The 18,918-nt window shown below is 41.6% G+C and overlaps 1 protein-coding gene and 1 non-coding gene across 5 annotated transcripts in view; both read left to right on the forward strand.

The window, feature by feature from the left end:
- BACH2 (BACH transcriptional regulator 2) overlaps positions 1 to 18,918 on the forward strand; it is a 358,001-nt gene that overhangs the window by 299,623 nt on the left and 39,460 nt on the right. The window lies entirely within an intron of this gene.
- Positions 10,048 to 10,154, forward strand: LOC114213101 (U6 spliceosomal RNA). The gene has a single exon (XR_003610132.1). It is a non-coding gene; the product is annotated as a U6 spliceosomal RNA (small nuclear RNA).

An 18,918-nucleotide genomic window follows, 5' to 3' on the forward strand; every position in this document is an offset into this window, starting at 1 on the left:
CCAGGGGGTGGGACTTTTTACAGGACAAATAGCCTGCTTTCTTCAGTAAGTTAGTGTCATAAAAATCGGACAATGCTAAATTAAACAAGATTTAAGGGATTTAAAAACCAGATGCAGCATATGGTCCTGGAGTGGTTACTGGTTTGGACAACCAGTTGTATAAATTTTGGGAGGAAATTGGAGAAATTCAAATGTGGTTTAGGTAATTAGATGAAATTTTCTTGAAACGGAAAGATGGTGATACTTGGAAAAGGTAGACTGGGGAATGATACTCCCAGTATGATCTTGGTTTGGTTAAAACCAATACGTGTGTGTGTGTGTGTGTGTGTGTGTGTGTGTGTGTGTGTAAAGAAAGAGCCATAGGGACATGTGCTAAAATGTTAACAGTAGTGACCTGTGAATGGTAGAATGTGATGGATTTTGTTTGGCTTGCCTGCATTTTCCACTTCCTACAATGTGTATTACATTTCTGTAATAATAAAATGGTTATTTGAACAGTTCAGTGGATAGAAGGGAAGGAAAGAAGGAAGACCAAGTGAAGTATGGAGCATAATATTGGAAGAATAAAACTTCCAATATGACTTTATATATGATTTCAGAGGTTCTGTGGGCTTCATTGTTTTTTTTCCCTAAAAGAGCCAGTGCTTCCCCCACCCCCTTGCTTTCTGGTCCCTTCTGTCCAGTACAGGGATCTGCATTCTCCTAAGAAGCTCAAGTCCTTCACTTGGACTGAACAGACTTGTACTCACAGTCTCAATGGTTAAATGAAAATCAACCAAAAAGCAATAGAGGGAATATATTTCTTCTAGTTCCTTCTTATTAAAAGTTTAAGACCTTTTTTCATATTTAAGTTTACTTTGGTCATTGAAACTTACAGATGCCCTTGCCTTCCTGCATGTTTTCTAGAGTGACACTTCTGGAAATCACTAGTGTTATTTTAAAGGGAAATAGCTCAGATGTTTTCCAAGTCTCTGACCCTGTGCATCCCCAGATAGAGAAGGAAAGTCTCACCCTTCCATCAAACCTTCTGCAGCTCTGAAGGAAGGAGAGGATGTGAAGAGCTTTCCTGTCAGCCTGGTGTACAAGTACTGAAACTGAAGAAAAGGAGGGTCCTTTCATAGGTATTTTCCAACATATATAAATATCTCTACAGGTCCGCTTTGGGAAGTTACTCAATAACTTTTAGTATTTATATCAGGCTCTGGTTGTATACAGATTATGTCCAGAGATGTGTCAGAATGTTCAGTAATAAGGACATGTTTTCATATGAATCAAAGGAAACAAAGGGATGATAACATTTTACAAAACTAACGGTAAAAGGCTTCTTTCATCTTTAACTCCACGATAAAAAGACTCCACGAAGTCACCCCCGATCCTGAACAGCCTAGATTCCTGGGTGCCCCTGGAACTTACACGGCTTTCATTCCTCTCCACATTTCCCGTGTCAGAGGGGCTGATCACAGGGGCCCTGCAGTGATAAGGTGGTTCCCCTCCATCGTGCCCAAAATCTGGAAGAAGACAACTGACACGTGTATGATTGAAATTTCAGAAGCGTGAGTCAGAATAAAAGTGATGCTCTAATGGATTTGCACCTGTAAGTCTCATGCCGGTGTTTAAAACAACTTTTACCTCATAGGCAAAATAATACCTCCTCTGTGGCCAACAGAATGTTGCTGCTTCCTTACTTCCTCCTCCTTGGGGACCTCCAGAAATGTCTCTTCTTTTAAGTTGTTTATTTTTAAAGCGATTTTTTTCTTAAATCAACTCTAGTTTGTTTACATGGGAGGTCTGCAGTACTTAATTCTTCTAATACCCATGTGTTGGTCAGCTCTGGCTGCCATCACAAAATACCACAGATTGGGTGGCTTAGACAAAAATGTATTTTCTCACAGCTCTGGAGGCTAGAGGCTTGGAGGCGGCCACCTTCTCACCGTGTCCTCACATGGCCTTTCCTCAGTGCACAGAGAGAGAGCCCTGGTGTCTCTTCTCTTCTTATAAGGACACCATCATTTAACCTTAATTACCTCCTTAAAGACCCCATCTCCAAATACAGTTGCATTAGGGATTAGGGCTTCAAACTGTGGGTTTTGGTGGGAAATGTAATTCAGTCCATAACAATCCACTAAAAAAGGATGGATTTGTACAAATACAAAACAACACATGTGCAAGGTTATCCTCATATGTACAACCATATAACCATGTACTAAGCAGTCATAAGAAAGAAAAAAAGAAGAGCTCCATGAACTGATGAAGAGTAATTTCCAGGATATATTTTAGAAGGCAAAAATAAGATGCAGAAGAGCACATACACTGTGTATGGTATGCTCCCTTTTGTGCAAGGAAAAGGGGAAAATAAGAATATATATTTATAATGTATAAAAGTATATGTATAACTTATAAGCATGTACATGCATACACACATTTGCTGATTTTACAAAAAACAGAAAAGATAAAGAATTGTGAAAAAAGTGACCCATAGAAAGGGGATGAAAAGAGAATGAAAGGTTTGTGATGAGAGTGACTCTCCGTATCTTTTTATTTCATGTTGACTTTTGAACCATTTGAACGTTTTACATAGCCAAAAAATTAAAATTTAGGCAAAAAAGACAAAAAGCGGCAAACCTAAAAATTATAAACAAACAGAAAAAAATGAATTCACTGTATGTTAAATTGGTTAGTAAACCACACAGAATAAAAGAATAAGTTAGATTAAGTTTTGCATCTGGTGCTATGACTAGACATCCTCTGTGGGACATTCTTCAGGACAGCTAGCCTGAACTTTTAAACATCACTGTCATGAAAGGCAGAATGACGAGGGACTATCCTAGGTAAATGCAATAAGTGACCTTTGATTGGCTCCCAGATTGAAGAAAAAAAATCTGTGAAAGACATCCTTGGAGCAATTTAGAGACCCTGAATATAGACTGTATATTAGTTTATAATGTTATATCAACATTACTTTTCTTGGGTAGGAAAATGGTATTTTTGTTGTATAGAACGTTCTTATTCTCAAGATATATATGCTGAAGTATTTAGAGGTGAAATGTCATGATTTATTTTCAAATGGTTCTGGAAAGAAATGTATACGTGTGTGTGTGTGTGTGTGTGTGTGTGTGTACATGTTGATCGTAAAGAGAGTGCATAAATTTAGCAAAATTGAACAGTTGGTGGATCCAGATTAATGGCATATGAATGTACATTTCTTTCATTTTTTTTCTATAGATTGAAATTTTCAAGTTAAAAAATTCAGGGCAAACAAATAATCGATGTGGATTGATTTTGTCATGAAAGGGCTCCATTCATCAGGAAGCGTTCACAGAGCACCTACTCTGTGCCAAGCCCTGTTCTAAGTGTTGGGGATTTAGCACAGGATAGGACAGAGTCAATGGAGTTCTCCTGGGCCTATGTTTTGGTGGGGAAGACAAAAAAGAAAACAAGACAACTTTAGATTGTGGTAAGTGCTAAAAACGAAATAAACAGGCGATACGATAAACAGCCATCAAGGGAGAGGCAGGATTAGATAGGGTGGCGGGGGAAGGCTTGCCCAAGAAGGCAGCCTTTGAGCTGAGACCTGAATGGCCAGAAGGAGCCATTCATCTGTTCAACAGATGTGCATGGAGCACTGACAGTGTACAGATGAGCCCAATACCTGCACAAAGTTAATCTTCCCTGTAGGGTTTACCATACGGTAAACAGGAAGAGTAAGTTGGTGATGAGTGTTACAGGGGAAAATAAAGCAGGGAGGGGAATAGTTAATAGAGGACAGGAGTTGAAATTTTAGATATAATAGTTCAGAAAGGTCTTGCCAAGCAGGCAACACACAGAGACCAGGGCGAGAGCTAGGGTTGGGAGGAGACAGATCTTGGGGCACCTGCTGGGCCACTTAGTGACTGGCTTCGACTCAGAGAAATAGGAATCTTTTGGGGGATTCTGGCTAGAACAGTGATGTGATCCAGCTGATCTTTCCAAAGGATGGCCCTGGATGCTGGGTTTGAGAATAGGCTGCAAAGGGGCCAGGGCAGAAGCAGGGCTACTAGTGAAGCGTCTTCTGCAATAACCCAAGCAAGAGGTGGTTTAGACAAGAATGTAGCAGGGAGGGAAGGCCAAGATTTGGATTCTGACTCTGTTTTGAAGGCAAAGCGGCCAGAATTTCTCACTAACTGATTGCAAGTGGGATACGAGAGAAGGAAAAGGATCCAAGATGACTGAGGTTTTTGGCCACAAAACCAGAAGGATAGGCGTTGCCTTGAACTGAGGGTGGGAAGGAAAATCTGCCTGAGGAGCAGGTTTAAGAGAGGAAACACGGGTTTGCCTGGATGGATGGCAAGATCAGGGGATGATCAGCAGTCAGGCGGAGGGAAAAGGCAAAAACATAAAGATCTACTGAGAATTTCACAGCAGCCTTGTGCAAGGATAATTGGGATCACCTTGTCTAAGTCTTTCCGTAGAATTTTTTTTTTTATTTACAAATAACCTCCTGGCAAGTGGAGCTCCGTGAGCTCAGATGAGAAGGTTACCTCTGAGTGCACACTGTCTTCTGACTCTCAGAGTCTAGCTCCCACGTGGAGCTGCTGTAGAAGGCCTCCCTAGTCCTGGGTGCTGGATGGGAGTTTCGGCGGGAAAGGAGGAATTCGTGCTGAAGTTGCTGATCCTCTTCACAGTGATGTATGAGGCAGCGTTGGTGGGGGCAGGCCTGCAAGGTTCAGCCAGGGCGTAGCAGTGGTTCCCAGACATTTTTTGCCAATGACCCCTCTGACATGTGACCAGATTCCACAGGCTGTTTTTCAGCTTGAACCCAAATTTCCCTTCCTTCCATGCCCCACGCCTGTGTCCGGGAGGGACACACATTCTGAGCATATTTCGTTCCTCAAGAGCGGGCTCTGGCAGCTTTGAAACTATTCATTCGCATTCCATTGCTGCTGCTTCTCTCCCGCCAAGATTCCGACAGAGGCTGCTCTTAAAATAAGGAGGCCTTATTTATTCAGATTCTTCCTCCCCCAGGAAGATGCTGAGAGCTTTTCATGAGAATTCTTCAAAAATTGCTGAGGTTCTGTGGGCTTCAGAAAGTGTACTTAAAATGGGGACTCTGGTAACTAGGGCCCTCGGTAGATGCTCGTTGGAGGAGGTGGTAGGCCTTGAGCCCACTCTGCCTGGAGGACCCCTCTGCAGCTATAGTACGTTCTGCCCACTGTGGCCCAGCCCAAGAGAACACTCCAGGAGACCATCCTTTCTGGCCAACACCAGGAACAGAGGGGAGGTTGATTTGCCATCTCCCTCTCATTCTTTTTTTTTTTTTTTTAAAGACTTTATTCCTTTATTTGACAGAGAGATAGGGAGCACAAGCAGGCAGAGCTGCAGGCAGAGGGAGAGGGAGAAGCAGACTTCCTGCCGAGCAGGGAGCCCGATGCAGGGCTCGATCCCAGGACCCCGGGATCATGACCCGAGCCAAAGGCAGCCGCTTAACCGACTGAGCCACCCAGGCGCCCCCTCCCTCTCATTCTTTATACCTTCTCTTCCCATCTCCCTGGGTTTATTTCAAAAGCCATGTTAGTGAAAGAAACCAGTCACAAAAAAATAAATACTGTATGAGTCCATGTATAGGACACACCTAAAGTAGTCAAGTTCACAGAGACAGAAATAGAATATGGTGGTTACCAGGGCCTGGAGGTTGGCGGCGGGGGATGCGGGGTTGCTTAATGGTTATAGAGTTTCAGATTTTCAAGATAAAAAACTGCCGGAGATCTGTCTCACAATAATGTGAGTATACTTAACGCTACCAAACTGTACACTTAAAAATGATCCCGATGGTAAATTTTATGGTATATGTTTTTTACCACAATTTTTTAAAGCTACATTAACAGCATTACTTTCATGGAAGGAAAAACACACAAGTCCTAAAACTCGAATGCCTTAGGAGAGAGCAAACAGGCAGAGTCCATGGGGTAAGGTTTTTATCTTCTAACCATAGATGTTTCTATTATCCGCCTCCCCACGATTCTGCAGGATGCACATACCTATGGTGTGTGTGTCTCTGTGTCTATGTGTAAGCACTCCAGCATTTTGTAGACATTAGTTCCTTTGAGGGGCTCATCTACACAAGGGCCCTGATACAATTTTGTCTTTTAAAGAAAGACCAAGGAGCAGTATGAAATATTCAGGCTCACATAACAGATTCCTGGAAAATCCAGGACGCCTGTGTCTACCTCAAGCCTGGTCCCAGAATCACTCTTTCTCTTTATCTCAGGCAACCCCTGCTCCCTGGCCAGGAGTAGTTTTTATCAAAGATCATGGATTTCATGAAGCAAGAGGTAGCAGGAGGAGTAGAGAGAGTAGCCTCTTGAAAGCAACAGCTGCCACACCAACCAGTTTAGCCCTGGGCAAGTCCCTAAACCCCTGAGCTTAGCTCCTGGGGATAATAGGACTACTCTGAAGGATGGCAATCAGTACCTGGTACTTGGGACATGGGTCTTCTGTTCATGGTCATCATCACCATTCATGGTAGGAAAAAGGCTTCAGAATCCCCCTTGAGATACCCAGCATGCCCTCTAGGTAGTCCTCTGCTTGGCGTAATGTCAAGCAGGTCTAAGTTGGTTCTACTTGGCACAAATTCCTATTTCAGCTCCTACTGTTACTTACTTCAAATACAATTGTCTCTTGGTCCAGAACTTGCTGAAATGCAGCCTCTTTTATGCTTCATTGTGTACACACTTGGGCCCCTTTTCTAACCAGTTATTGAATTGTACAATTCCCTGGGTCCTGTAGAGTCTGGCCCCCATGGGTTCCTCAGTCTGTATTAGAAGGTTATTTTTGGATCTTAGGATTTACTTCAATCCTTTTTGGGAAAAAAATGTATGATATTATTTGAAATTGTAACTTGCTTTGAGTTAAAGATTTCTGAAAGAGCATGGTCATCTTAGCATCCAACGCTTTCTTCCTGCTCTGTCTTAATAGAACTTAGAAGGGCAGCCTTTGTACCAGCATGGCCATCTATGATCAAAGGCCAGTGTCAAGAGAAGGTCCCTCCACTGCTAGCTCCACGACAGGAAGCCCTAGTTCAATTGTTCATCTCAACTTTGTGTCTAGAGTTTGAGTTAGAATCATTAATGAGATAGCAAGGTCACAGACCTGGGAAAACTACCCAAAAAATTCCAACCCAGATTTGAGTCCTAAGACTAACAGATGGCTATATGAGAGCTAGAATGGGTGATCTCCAGGAACCTGGTTGGCCCCATCATTGCATGAGCATCTCTTTTGCCTTGGTCCCTCAGGTTGCTAGTACAGAGCTGTGTTCTCTCCTAAGTTCTGACCATTCTTGATAAATTAGAGCTATCGACCATGAGTATCAACCATGAGTAAATCACAGTACTTACTGCCATGTTTTAGAGCATATCCTGTACCTCCTCTCACTTCTTTCATTGTCTTGTGTCCTCCATCTCTTCTACTTGTGGTCAGGTCTTCTGGTTTCTTTTCCTCTCATTAGCCAAGATTTCAGGATTGCCTGGTTCAGTACTAAAACCTGTCCAAGAGATTATTAAGGAGGAAAAGCTCCGGGCTATTTTCTCCTGCCATTTTCAAGGTGTATGGAATGGCAGGGTGTGTACAACTTTTATGATACTATTAAGTGGCTGTTATGTCAAGCCCAGAAAAATACAAGATGAGGCATGCTGCTATCCATTCAAACAAAACTGTAGGTCCACGTGACTGACTACACTTGCCCCTCTGACAGGTCTAAATAGAACGAGCTTACTTGTTCAGCATGGGAAGATCATGCCTGGAAATAATGCCTATATAAATGTCTTGAAACTCAGTCTGCTCAGTCTGCATTTGTTTAATTTCAAGGTTCTGCAACTATACAATTGAATTTTTGTTGAAGAGGTCTCATGGCCTTTGAAAACGTACATACTTAGGAGATCACTGACTTTTTTTTTTTAATATCGCCTTCCATTACATTCTATGAAAACTCCTTGTGTTCTCTGTAAATGTTCATGATCTCAGCAGACTGGTTGGACGAGGCCAGCATTCCAAACTAAAGTAGCTTGATGGATCTGTCATTCATAGACTCACAGGAGACTTGGGGAAGTTCAAGAAAGCTTTGTTTGTTTTGCCAACTCACAAGTCCATATATTTTGCCAGTGGTATCCAGAGTAAATGAAAATACTATCAACCTTGTCTTTTTTTCTTGTCGATTTTTGTATGCAGTGTTTAAGGAATACTAAGAACCATAACTCCTCTTAATTATTGTGGGGAAACAGTGAAAAGTGTCAAGGATTACAGGTTAGAATATAAGGCATGTTAGAAGTCATCTAGTCCAATCTCCCACCCAGTTTGGAATCCTTTTATTATAATGACATAGGTATCTCTCCAGCCTCTGTTAGAACACTTCCAGCAATGGAGAGCTCACCACCACTCAAGAGCGACTTCCATTTTGTCATCTGCGATTACTAGAAAATTCTTCCACATTTGTAGCAGATATCTGCATCCTTTACATTTTTATTTGTGATCTCATTTATGCCCTCTGGAATGAAGGAGAACAAATTTCATCTCTTCTTCTAATAATAGCCCATTAACTCTCTAAAGACAGCTCTTTTGTGGGCCCTGTAAATCTTCCTTTCTCAGGATTTAACAGCTTGGTTCCGTATATCACATGGATTCAGTGCTCATCATGATCCTCGTTGGTCGGGCCTGCTCTCAACATAGAGCACTAAATACTAGAGTCTTGATGTGATCTGAAGAGCAAAGAATCGAGTAAAGCTACAACCCTGTCCCGGCATTACCCATTACACATTACACATTTTACGTTACACGTTATACATCTCTTGCGGTAGCCCAGGATTGTGCCAAGTTTCCTGGCATCTGTGTCACTGTCCTACTCACCTTGTTAAGCCAGCACTTTTCCTTCTTGTCCTTACAGAGTTGACTTTTTTTAATCCCTGTACAGAATTGATGTCCATTTTTGTTCAAGTGGATCTTTACATTTTACCCCATAATATCAGTCTGTGGTTGTCATTTGGGATCTTGATTCTCTCTCCTAAAGTATCTGACCAGCTTGCACCCACATAGTTTCCTAGTCAGATATAGAACTTAACCAGAACAGAGCAGACAGTAGAAGCCTGGCTCACATCACCAAACACTTTCCTTCAGGTTGAGGTTGACATTAATCCATCATCCAGCTACTGGTCACTTAATTTTACTACCTTCCAGACCCCATTTTTTCATATTATTCAGAGTGACCTAAGAGATATCAGCTGCCTTGCTGAAATCCTGAGATGCTATTTCTACTGCATTCTCTGAGCAGTAATCCTATCAAAACCAGAAGTGAAGTTATTTTGGCATGACTTGTTCCTAATGAAGCTTGAATCATCTGCCACTTTCCTATCTAGGTTCTGAGTGGGTGACGGTTTGCCAAGCCCAGAAAGATCAAGTATACAGTTCAAATGGAAGTGCTGTTCAGAGACTTAGTTTTACTCACAAAGAGTATCAAACTTTCAGAGAGCAGGTGGAACAATTTAAAAGTGCCACATGCACATCTGAATTGAGTGACAGTGAAAATGTGAGGGAAAAGACTCCTCCAATATGTGTATATATCATAAAAATGAAAAGAAAACCATGGAGCACCTGGCTGGCTCAGTCAGTGGAGCATGCAACTCTTGATCTCGGAGTTGTGAGTTTGAGCCCCATGTTGGGTGTAGAGATTATTTTAAAAATAAAATCTTCAGAAAAAAAGAAAAAGAAAACAAAAAAATAATAATAATGTGACTACCGTTCTTGGGAAGATGGCTGATAAGATTGAGATATGATGTAAAAACAGAAAAGGAGGCAGGAGGTTAGAAAAACAAAAACTTTAAGTTCCTGAAGCCCACAGTGCCCCAAATCTCTGTGAAAGAGAGAGCATGTTGAGTGGGAAGGTAGTAGGGACGCAACCCCATCCAGGCTAGGAGTCGAGGGCAGGGTTTCTAAGGAGAACTATATCTAAAATGGTTCCTTGATCACGGGGTGGGTTTGTAAATCCCACAGAATGAAACGCAGATTAAAAACACACACCAAGAAGTGCTCATTTTGATAGCACATACACTACAATTGGAATGATACAGAGAAGATTGGCATGGCCCCAGCATAAGGATGACACATAAATTCATGAAGTGTACCATATAAAACACACACATACCCCAAGAAGAGCTGGCCTCATAAAGCTTCCCCAGTGCATGGCCCAGGAGTTAAAATGATGGGGGCTGAGTTCAGTTTACTTCCAACATCAGTCCTCCTTACCTTGTCTTTCCATTTCCCTGTTTTAGTCTTTCTCAGATGCCAAGGTCCTGAGAAAGCCCTTACAAGTCCTGCTACACAAGGACTGGGTTCTCCAGGCAACAGCCCATGGCCTCCATCCCTCCAGCCTCGTCACTGTTTTCATAACACTCTACTTCAGTTCCTCAGGCTCCCTCTGTCCAGCACCAGGAATGATGGAATCCTGGAAAATACTGCTGTGGCGTTATTTTTGGCTCCTTCCTTCCAGCCCTGTGTCTGCCTGCTCATCGACAGCCATTAACAGCTGTTAGAAGGGGCTTTCAATTGCCTGGCTTCTTGCTGAAGTGTTTTAACACCGGTTTTCTAAGAGCTCAGCTACGCCATAGAGGTGAGAGAAAAATGGCAGAAGAGGTTACAGAAAGCCCCCTTCATTTAGGGAGTCAGGTTTTTCTCCCCCGCCGCCGCCTTTTTTTTTTTTTTTGCAAGAAAAATAAGCCTCTGACAAAAGCTGTAGAGGCGCCGCCCAGCTGAGTTCCTGTAGAGTCCAATTCAGATGATCTCATGTAGCGGCCCTAGAGGCAGCCCGTGCCATTAGTAGGAACACAGTCAAGGAATTCCGATGTCTGTGCATCGTTGATGTGAGCAGTTTCGCATTCCCACCCTTGCTGAGCTGCTGCCACCTCACTGCATCATCTGGAATTCTGGACTAGACACAGAAGGGGTAGCCTGTCGGCAAAGAGGCTAGAAGATGCCCCCTGCAGACACCCACAAACCTGTACCCCATCAACCTCTTCCAGGAGCCCGTTGATGCCAATAAGGCTGCCCCGGGTGGTCACCTCTTCCGTTGTTTACTTCTCTACAAAGGACTGATAAGTGTAGTAGACATTTGGAAAGTTCTGTGCTCCCTGTAAATGTTAATCCATTGATTCTCACTAGCCCCAGGAAAGATAACGATGTTGTTGCTGATCAAGAATTAACCCTTCATGTCTACCAACACTTTACCACCTTTGGCTACTTCCTCGCACATCCCCTACCACCACCAGGGAGTAACACACAGTCCTTTCCCCGTGTTTCAGACTGGAAAATATGAGAGGCCTTGTCCAAAGGTCTTCTATGTCAGCATTTAGCCAGAATAATTGTTCAGTCTCCTAATCCCAGTGTTTCTCAAAATATGAATATGTGTAGCACAACATGGAAGTGAGGTGATCTCAAGTGGCATATGAAGAACTTTTTTCGAAATCATGGTGTTTATTTTAATATGTATTAGAAAAAGCATAACCTGAGATTTCACAGACAGTCTTGCTTAGGACAGGTTTCTTTCTGAGCTAAATTTATTTAAGGAAGAAAGTGAGTTGCATTAGAGAGAATACTAAAGATTGTGACAGTGGATCCCAAGTCTCTGTAGTTTAGGAAACACTTCATAATTCAGCTTTTTCTGTCCACAAGCCCTGTCTGTCTTGTACAATATCTACCCGAAGAAAGCCACAATGGCATCTTATTGGGAACCCAGGGTCACGCCTATTTTCATAAGTTTTGTATGAAATACAGGAACAGGCTTTTTGCATTAAGTACATTTAGATGAAAACACTTCTTGTGTGTGTTTCTTTCCATCAACGATTCTTGGTTATCTGATTTGTGTATTGCCTCCAAAATACCCTAACTCTCCTGCTTGGGTCCCTCAGCATCCATACACCGCCCCCCCGCCAACCTGTCTGTAGCCTTCCTTATGGTGAGGATAGAGGATAAGATTCTACCTGACTACTGTTTCATGTTGCAGAATTTCTTCAGGACTAGCTAAGATGATTTGCACCTCTATATCAGTTCTCTGTGACCACATACCTCTGCCCCCCACTTTTCCTTCTCATGTTTCAGCTCAGTGAAGTTCTAAAGAAGACCCCTTTGTTTGGCTATTGTGGGTATCCTTATAGTTTAGATGTTCTTCCAAAGAATGGATATGGAGGGCAATGGGTTTGATAACAATAACCAAATCTTCTGTTGCTAAAGTTGTAGGAGAAAGAGGGGACATATTATGGCATGAGATGAATCAGGATAAGTCAGTTGAGCCCAATTCTAAAGAGCCTTGAAGGCCATTTGAGAGGGGCTTGGGTTTTATTCTGCAGGAAGCAGGGAAATAAAGTGATTGTCTTTGGAATGATTAATCAGGCAACAGTACAAAGGAAGCATTCAGGGAGAAAGAGACAATGGCCAGGTTGTTACATAAGCAAAAAGTAAGAAGGCCATGAAGGAAGGCATGTTTGTTGCAAAAGAAAGATATAGATGCCTTTTAAAGACCAAAGAATAACAGAAAAGTCCTAAAATTGGATCATGACTTTCAGACAGACATCATTGACGGAATTGTTCATTAGCTATCTCTTCTAGATCAGTGCTATTCAATAACATTTTCTATGATGATAAAAATGTTTTCCCACACAGTCCAATATGGTAGCCACTAGCTACATGTGGCTATTGAGCACTTGCAATGTGGCTAGTGTGACTAATTAAACTGAATTTTTAAATTTTATTTAATTTTAATTAATTGTAATGTAAATAGTCATACGTGGCTAGTGACCATCATATTGGACTAACCAGCATAGTGCAGGACTAGAATCTGGTGCCAGCTATCCTGCCTGACTTGTTTGCCAATCTGTCCCTAGAGCCTAGCATTGCCTGGCACATAGTAGGTACTTAATAAATATTTGTTAAGCGAATGAATAAAAAGAAACCTTATAAAACAGAGGCAAAGGGTATGTCCTGTTCGAATCAATATACTCCTTTATGGAGAATTTTGGCCCCCACTTAAAGGTGGAGGATGGAGATTACCCACACACGTTTAGAATATTTCCCAAATCTTTAAACTAAAGCTCTCAGCTTGTGCAAGTGGAGCAAAATCAAGCCAAAGGGGATAGATGAAAGTCAGCCACGTCGTGGGAAAATCCAAGCCCAAGTTCTGTTCTGTCGGTCCCTGCCACCTTGGTTTTCGTTTCTGGCTATTGTAGAAATGCACAGTACCCATGTCTTTTCTTGAAATATGTGAGGGTAATGATCAAAATGAAAAAAATATCTTTTATGAGGAATGATAAAAAGAAAATATGTCAGAGCTGCTTTGTTAACATGGCTATAGAAATACGGAGAGGTCCACACATGATCTGGAGTGAGGGGCTCAGGACATAAGCCCTGGGCAAGTTGCTTAAGCTCTCCAAACCACAGTTTCATAGAAAATGAGAATAAGAATCATAAACACTTCACTTACCAAGCAGTTGGGAGGAAGAAATGATATAGTAATAGGAAAATTTGTGGTTCATAATCCATAAAGTTCCGTTCAGATGTTTATTTTAATTCACACAGACTGGAGTTATATCTGAATATATGTCTGGAAGACACAGTTATATTAAAATATAATTCTAATATGTGCCTTCCAGAAAAATGAGAAGTCCTCAAGCTACCTACATCCAAAACAAAACCAAAATCAAAAAAAGATGTCTCTTAACACTAAAAAAAAAAAAAAATTCTGGAAAACTGATCCCACAAGCTCTTTCTAATAGCTTGTTATGATCAGTAGTGCTTGTTGCCAGGAAGTTCTTTGTCTTTCACCATCTCTCTGCCCTTTTAGATTCAGTGACTACGTCCTCTTCCCCATTTGCCAGGAACCACCTCCCACTTGCCACTGAAGCCCTTCATACCCTTCCCTCATCTCCCCTGCTCTGTGCTTCCATCACCTGCCTCGGGCCCCTGTCTTAGCAATAAATTTAGACCCTTTTTCTCTCTTTCTTCAAACTCACAACTTCTGCAGCACCTGTAGCCATCTATTAAGAAACATCTCTGGGCGCCTGGGTGGCTCAGTCAGTTAAGCATCTGCCTTCAGCTCAGGTCATAATCTCAGGATCCTGGGATCGAGTCCCGCATCGGGCTCCCTGCTCAGCGAGGAGTCTGCTTCTCCCTCTCCCTCTGCCCCTCACTGCCCCGCTCATGCTCGCTCGCTCGCTCTCAAATAAATAAATAAAATCTTAAGGAAGGAAGGAAAGAGGGATGAAACCTCTCCAGCAACCTGAGTCCCCCAGGACTACCAGTTTACCTCCCTCACCCCCCATTTCCCTTTCTTTACTCTCAATGATTATAGCAAAGAGCTGGTCATCATTCCACATGTACTGACCATCCACAGACGGAGCTCTGTATAACCCTATCAAATACCACACCGACTTAGGTTCTTCATGTAGGTAACAACTGCTTCCAGAAAAGTTTCAAAACTTCACCTGTATGTCATGATCTCATGCTGTTCCCCAGATCCAGGATTTATAAAGAGATTACTGTTGAAAATAGTTATTCACTTACCGCTAGAATTATTTTCTCATAGTATGTAAATCCCATTTCTTTTTCATAACTATGACCACTTCTCTGGTCTTTTTGTCATTTTTTTCCCCAGAATTTAATATGTTTACTAAAATAAAGGGCCATAAATATGCACAATCCAAATAATTGTTCATCAGTTCAGGGAACCTAAGCATCAGTTTTCAGGTTTTGCCATCCTAGACCCCAACATTCTCCCCCATTGAGAACACATTCTCTTTCTAACCATATTCAAAGACAGGAATCACTAGAAATCCTATTGGTTTTCATTATATATAAGCTTAAATAATTATTTCTCTCTTACATTTGGGTTATAGCTTTTTTTCTTTGCAAAATATTAACATCTAATTAAGCCTAACCAGAATGTACGCCGTTTGCCACCTTTAAAATTTCATTCTAATTCAAACGTCTCTTTACGGCTAGTACGTGAAGAATAAGGCCACTGTGACCCCAGCCACTGGTAAAAATACTGAAAATTAAGCCCTCCTTAGGGTGAGACTAGCTCACTGCTGGCTAGTCAATAGTATGACAACTGATTGTATTGATAAAAGGGTAAAATGGTAAGTATGCTGAAATTATACAGAAGATAAACATTGAAAATAATGTATTTTAAAATCCTATTATATTAAGAAATAAAAGTTATACAGACTTTACAGAAAGGAAAAAGCAGCAGTACAAGCCCGAGATTCAACACCTTCCAGTGGAAGCCAGGAGGGTTCTGCAAATGCACTGTTGGTGATTACTCTACCCAAGATCTGGGTTCGCAGGCACGTGTCCTCAGGGCTGAAAAGTAGCAGAGAAAAACCATACCTGGCCCTTCTTTTCCCTCTGGAGGGTTGCCAGTCAGACTTGGTACCGTGGTAGTAAGGGTTAGCCCCTGTGGTCTAGCTATGTTCCCAGATCTGCCACTGTCAGCAGCCTAATCTGATGATTATAATCATAATAATCCATCAATTTAGGGTCCTTATGAAGCAGTTTTCTATAAAGTACTGCATACGACCAAACAACCCCACATTCATACGTAAGACCAAGGGCGCTTTTCACTTTTCATTTTACCAAGGCTGGGAGGCGGTGGGAGTCCTCCCCTGAAACACTCAGATTTTTTTTTTTAATGTGCAAGTTACATGACTGTAAGAAGAATCTTCATTTCACATTTGCACTACTTGAAACATTTCCATTGCCTCTTGCATTGGTCTGTGTAGATGCAGGTTGTAGTTTTGGTGGCCCATTGTCTAAGGACAAAGGCTAGGATGGGCAGTCTGGATAAACTGCATTCCAAAAGTTTAAGAAATTAGTTGTTTGAGGGCACCTGGGTGGCTCAGTCAGTTAAGCGTCTGCCTTTGGCTCAGGTCGTGATCTCGGGGGTCCTGGGATTGAGCCCCGCATCGGGCTCCCTGCTCAGTGGGACATCTGCTTCTCCCTCCCCCCGCTTGTTCATGCTCTCTCTCTCTCTTTCCCCCTCTCTCAAACAAGTAAATAAAATCTTTTTTAAAAAAAGAAAAAAGAAATTAGTTGTTTGAACTTAGAGTATTTTTTTCTAGAAATAGGTTATAAATCATGATTACTTTCCTAAATCAGCTCCCAAATCTCACTTCTGTATCACCTTTCATTTTTTAAAATTTATTCAGTGAACAGATATTTATCATTATGCAAGGAGAGAAGCAAATGAATTCTTTAGGAATGAGTGAAGGGTTATGAAAGTACAAGGGAAGAGTAGATCATTCTAAGGAGAGAGGACATCATGGAGGAGAGGAGGTACTGTTGGGATAAGACCATCTTGGGGTTAGCGTCTCCCCCATTATATGCCTGTAGCACCTTCTCTATATTTCCCTCATAGCACCTTTGGCATTGTATGGTAATTGAATTATTGCTTGTCTGTCTCCTCATCTAGACAATAAGATCCTTGTGTCAGATTTCTGTGTGGTGGCGGTGATATTTTCAGTCTGCAAATCGACCATCTAGAACAATGCCAACATGATAGCTATTTGGTTAATGTTTGTCAAATAAATGAAGAGCATCCTTTAGAAAAATTCTAGAGGCAGGAAAATGCGTAGCGTGTTTTAGATGGGAATGAGAGGGAGGAATGCAACGGAGTCTGAATGCCAGCAAAGAGGATATCTCTGGATTCTAGTTCTGGTGTCCTTTTTTCCAGCCACACCTAACTTCTTTTCATTTTATATTTTTTATGGGAAAAATATTTTTGGCGTTCCAGCCAAAGGGCCCATCTTCTCCCAGTCCCAAGGATGCATGGGCTTCCTCCGGGGAGGGATAGAGATCTGTATAGATGGGTCTTAAGGAGCCAGTTGGACCCAATTTCACCAACCGCCATGGGTGTTCACAATTAGAGAACAAAGGGCAGTTTCTCTGGCGAGCCTTCCTGAGGACTTGCCTGCCACTCACTTTTAAGTACAGCTTATTCACAAAGTGGGGGCTGTTTGTAAGTCAGGGGCAACGTGTGTTTCATAAAAGCGCTTTCAGTATTAGGTTCTCTTTATGTCACCACCTGTACAAACATACATGGAACTGGTCACTTCTCTTTTCTTTGCATTATCAATTTTTCCTTTCCCTCCTCCCTTTTAAAGTCTTAAGTTAATGCTTTTATGTTTATTTTGCATTTTTTTTATGCTAACACAATCCAGCCAGTAAATGTCCGAGTGTTCCTCGCCCCAGCTGATGGCAAGTGAGCGGCCTTGAACGCGGGCCTGGGCAGCCTCCTCTGGCTAGCCTCAGCACCTGCTCTCTAGGCTCCGGTTTCGCCACTGCCGTTATGAGCGAGAAGCCTATAGTAATAACGATGCCTGAATGGGAGATACTCCTGGACTTATTTGCATTCATTACTTGCTGGTAGTTTCTCTGTTGAGGTCTCCATCCTTGTTTTTACGGAGCTTTTGGCAGTGTTTCTGCAGTCGGTGTGTGAATTTTTATGATCTGTTGCATGTTATTCATGCAATTTCCTGCCCTGTAATGGTATCAGTTTTCCAGACGCAGAGGAATACAGACTAAAACCTGGGAGCCTGCATTAGCATAAAATGTCCCAGTTCTGTCAGTTTGATTAATTTGTCTCTTTGTCTCCACTCTATATGATAAGTGCTATTAATGGTTGCAACACTTCATATGTCAAAGTCTTTCTTCCTAATGACTTGAAAATGCGGTTTATTTCCCCCCTTTTTGTATTATTTTCCTCATTTAGCATTCCACTCAAGTATAGATTTATGCCATGCTCTTTCATTATCTTACTGGTTGCAGCACTGGAGTGATTACATATGGTGTAGAGTATGCGTAAAGATGTGATCCCAGGGGCAGCAGCTGCTGATGCAAGCTGAAAATAGATCCAGCATACGCTCAGCACTTTTCCCAGAGGCCTTTTATTTATTAGGAACAGTCTTGGTACAGGACAGCTTGGATCCTCATTTAGCAAGATGACTTTTTTGCCTTTCGGAACACTGCAGTGACTTTGCTCTATTTACTGATGCTGCTGTGTAATTATTTCTTTAACCACCTTGTATCTCAGCATTGACTTAACCTAACAGAAATTGTAATATAATCTCGATATATAATGAACTCAAGAAGCGACAGGCTCCATTTGAAGTAATGGAGCTTGACAGATCTAAGGTTTAAATTAAATAATCCTATTTGTAAGACAGCATTTGTACATGGTACACTGCTTTAAAATGAATTTCTGTTCTTCTCTAGCACTTCTTACCCCGTTTTCAGCATTCTTGCTTTCAAAAGGACTTTTTCCAGAAAGAAGCGCATCGTGAAGCCAACGGCTTTTTCATAAGGAAAAGAATCAAATGAAATTTTTTTACCCATTTCGATCACTGAACTGGAACCAGCATCATTAATGATTTGAGATGGATAGTTATTAATCCAAGCTGGCAAATCCAAATAGCTCAGACTTTTCTATCAGCACAGAACATCTGTGATATAAATATAATAGAATTTAGGATTAAGATAATAGCTAACCTTCTGCATGTGGTTTAAGTTCAAAGAGGTATTTTTTTTCATAAATTTGAGAAGTCCTAATAACAAGTATATGTATTTATTTCCTGAATAAATCCAAGCAGAACCCTCAATTTGTGATGTCATGAGAGGTGTATTTTCAACAGGATAAGGAGGAAGTTCATTGTATATTTTAACAGATAGCATCAAGATAGTGATTCCTCAGTGTGTGATAAAATTGTCCAAATAGCAAAAATGAAGAAATAAGAACATTAAAAGTTTACAGGCAAATGACAATCTGAGAGTAGTATTATCTATTGGCAGAATGTAGTCCTATGATGAGGAAGCCTTGAAGAAAAATGAATTTATAAATAGAGAGCAGACTTCTTT

This window comes from Eumetopias jubatus, unplaced genomic scaffold (genome assembly GCF_037043125.1).
Source record: "Eumetopias jubatus isolate StellerSeaLion01/CBP00866 unplaced genomic scaffold, mEumJub1_p1.0 scaffold_6, whole genome shotgun sequence".
Lineage (NCBI taxonomy): Eukaryota > Metazoa > Chordata > Mammalia > Carnivora > Otariidae > Eumetopias > Eumetopias jubatus.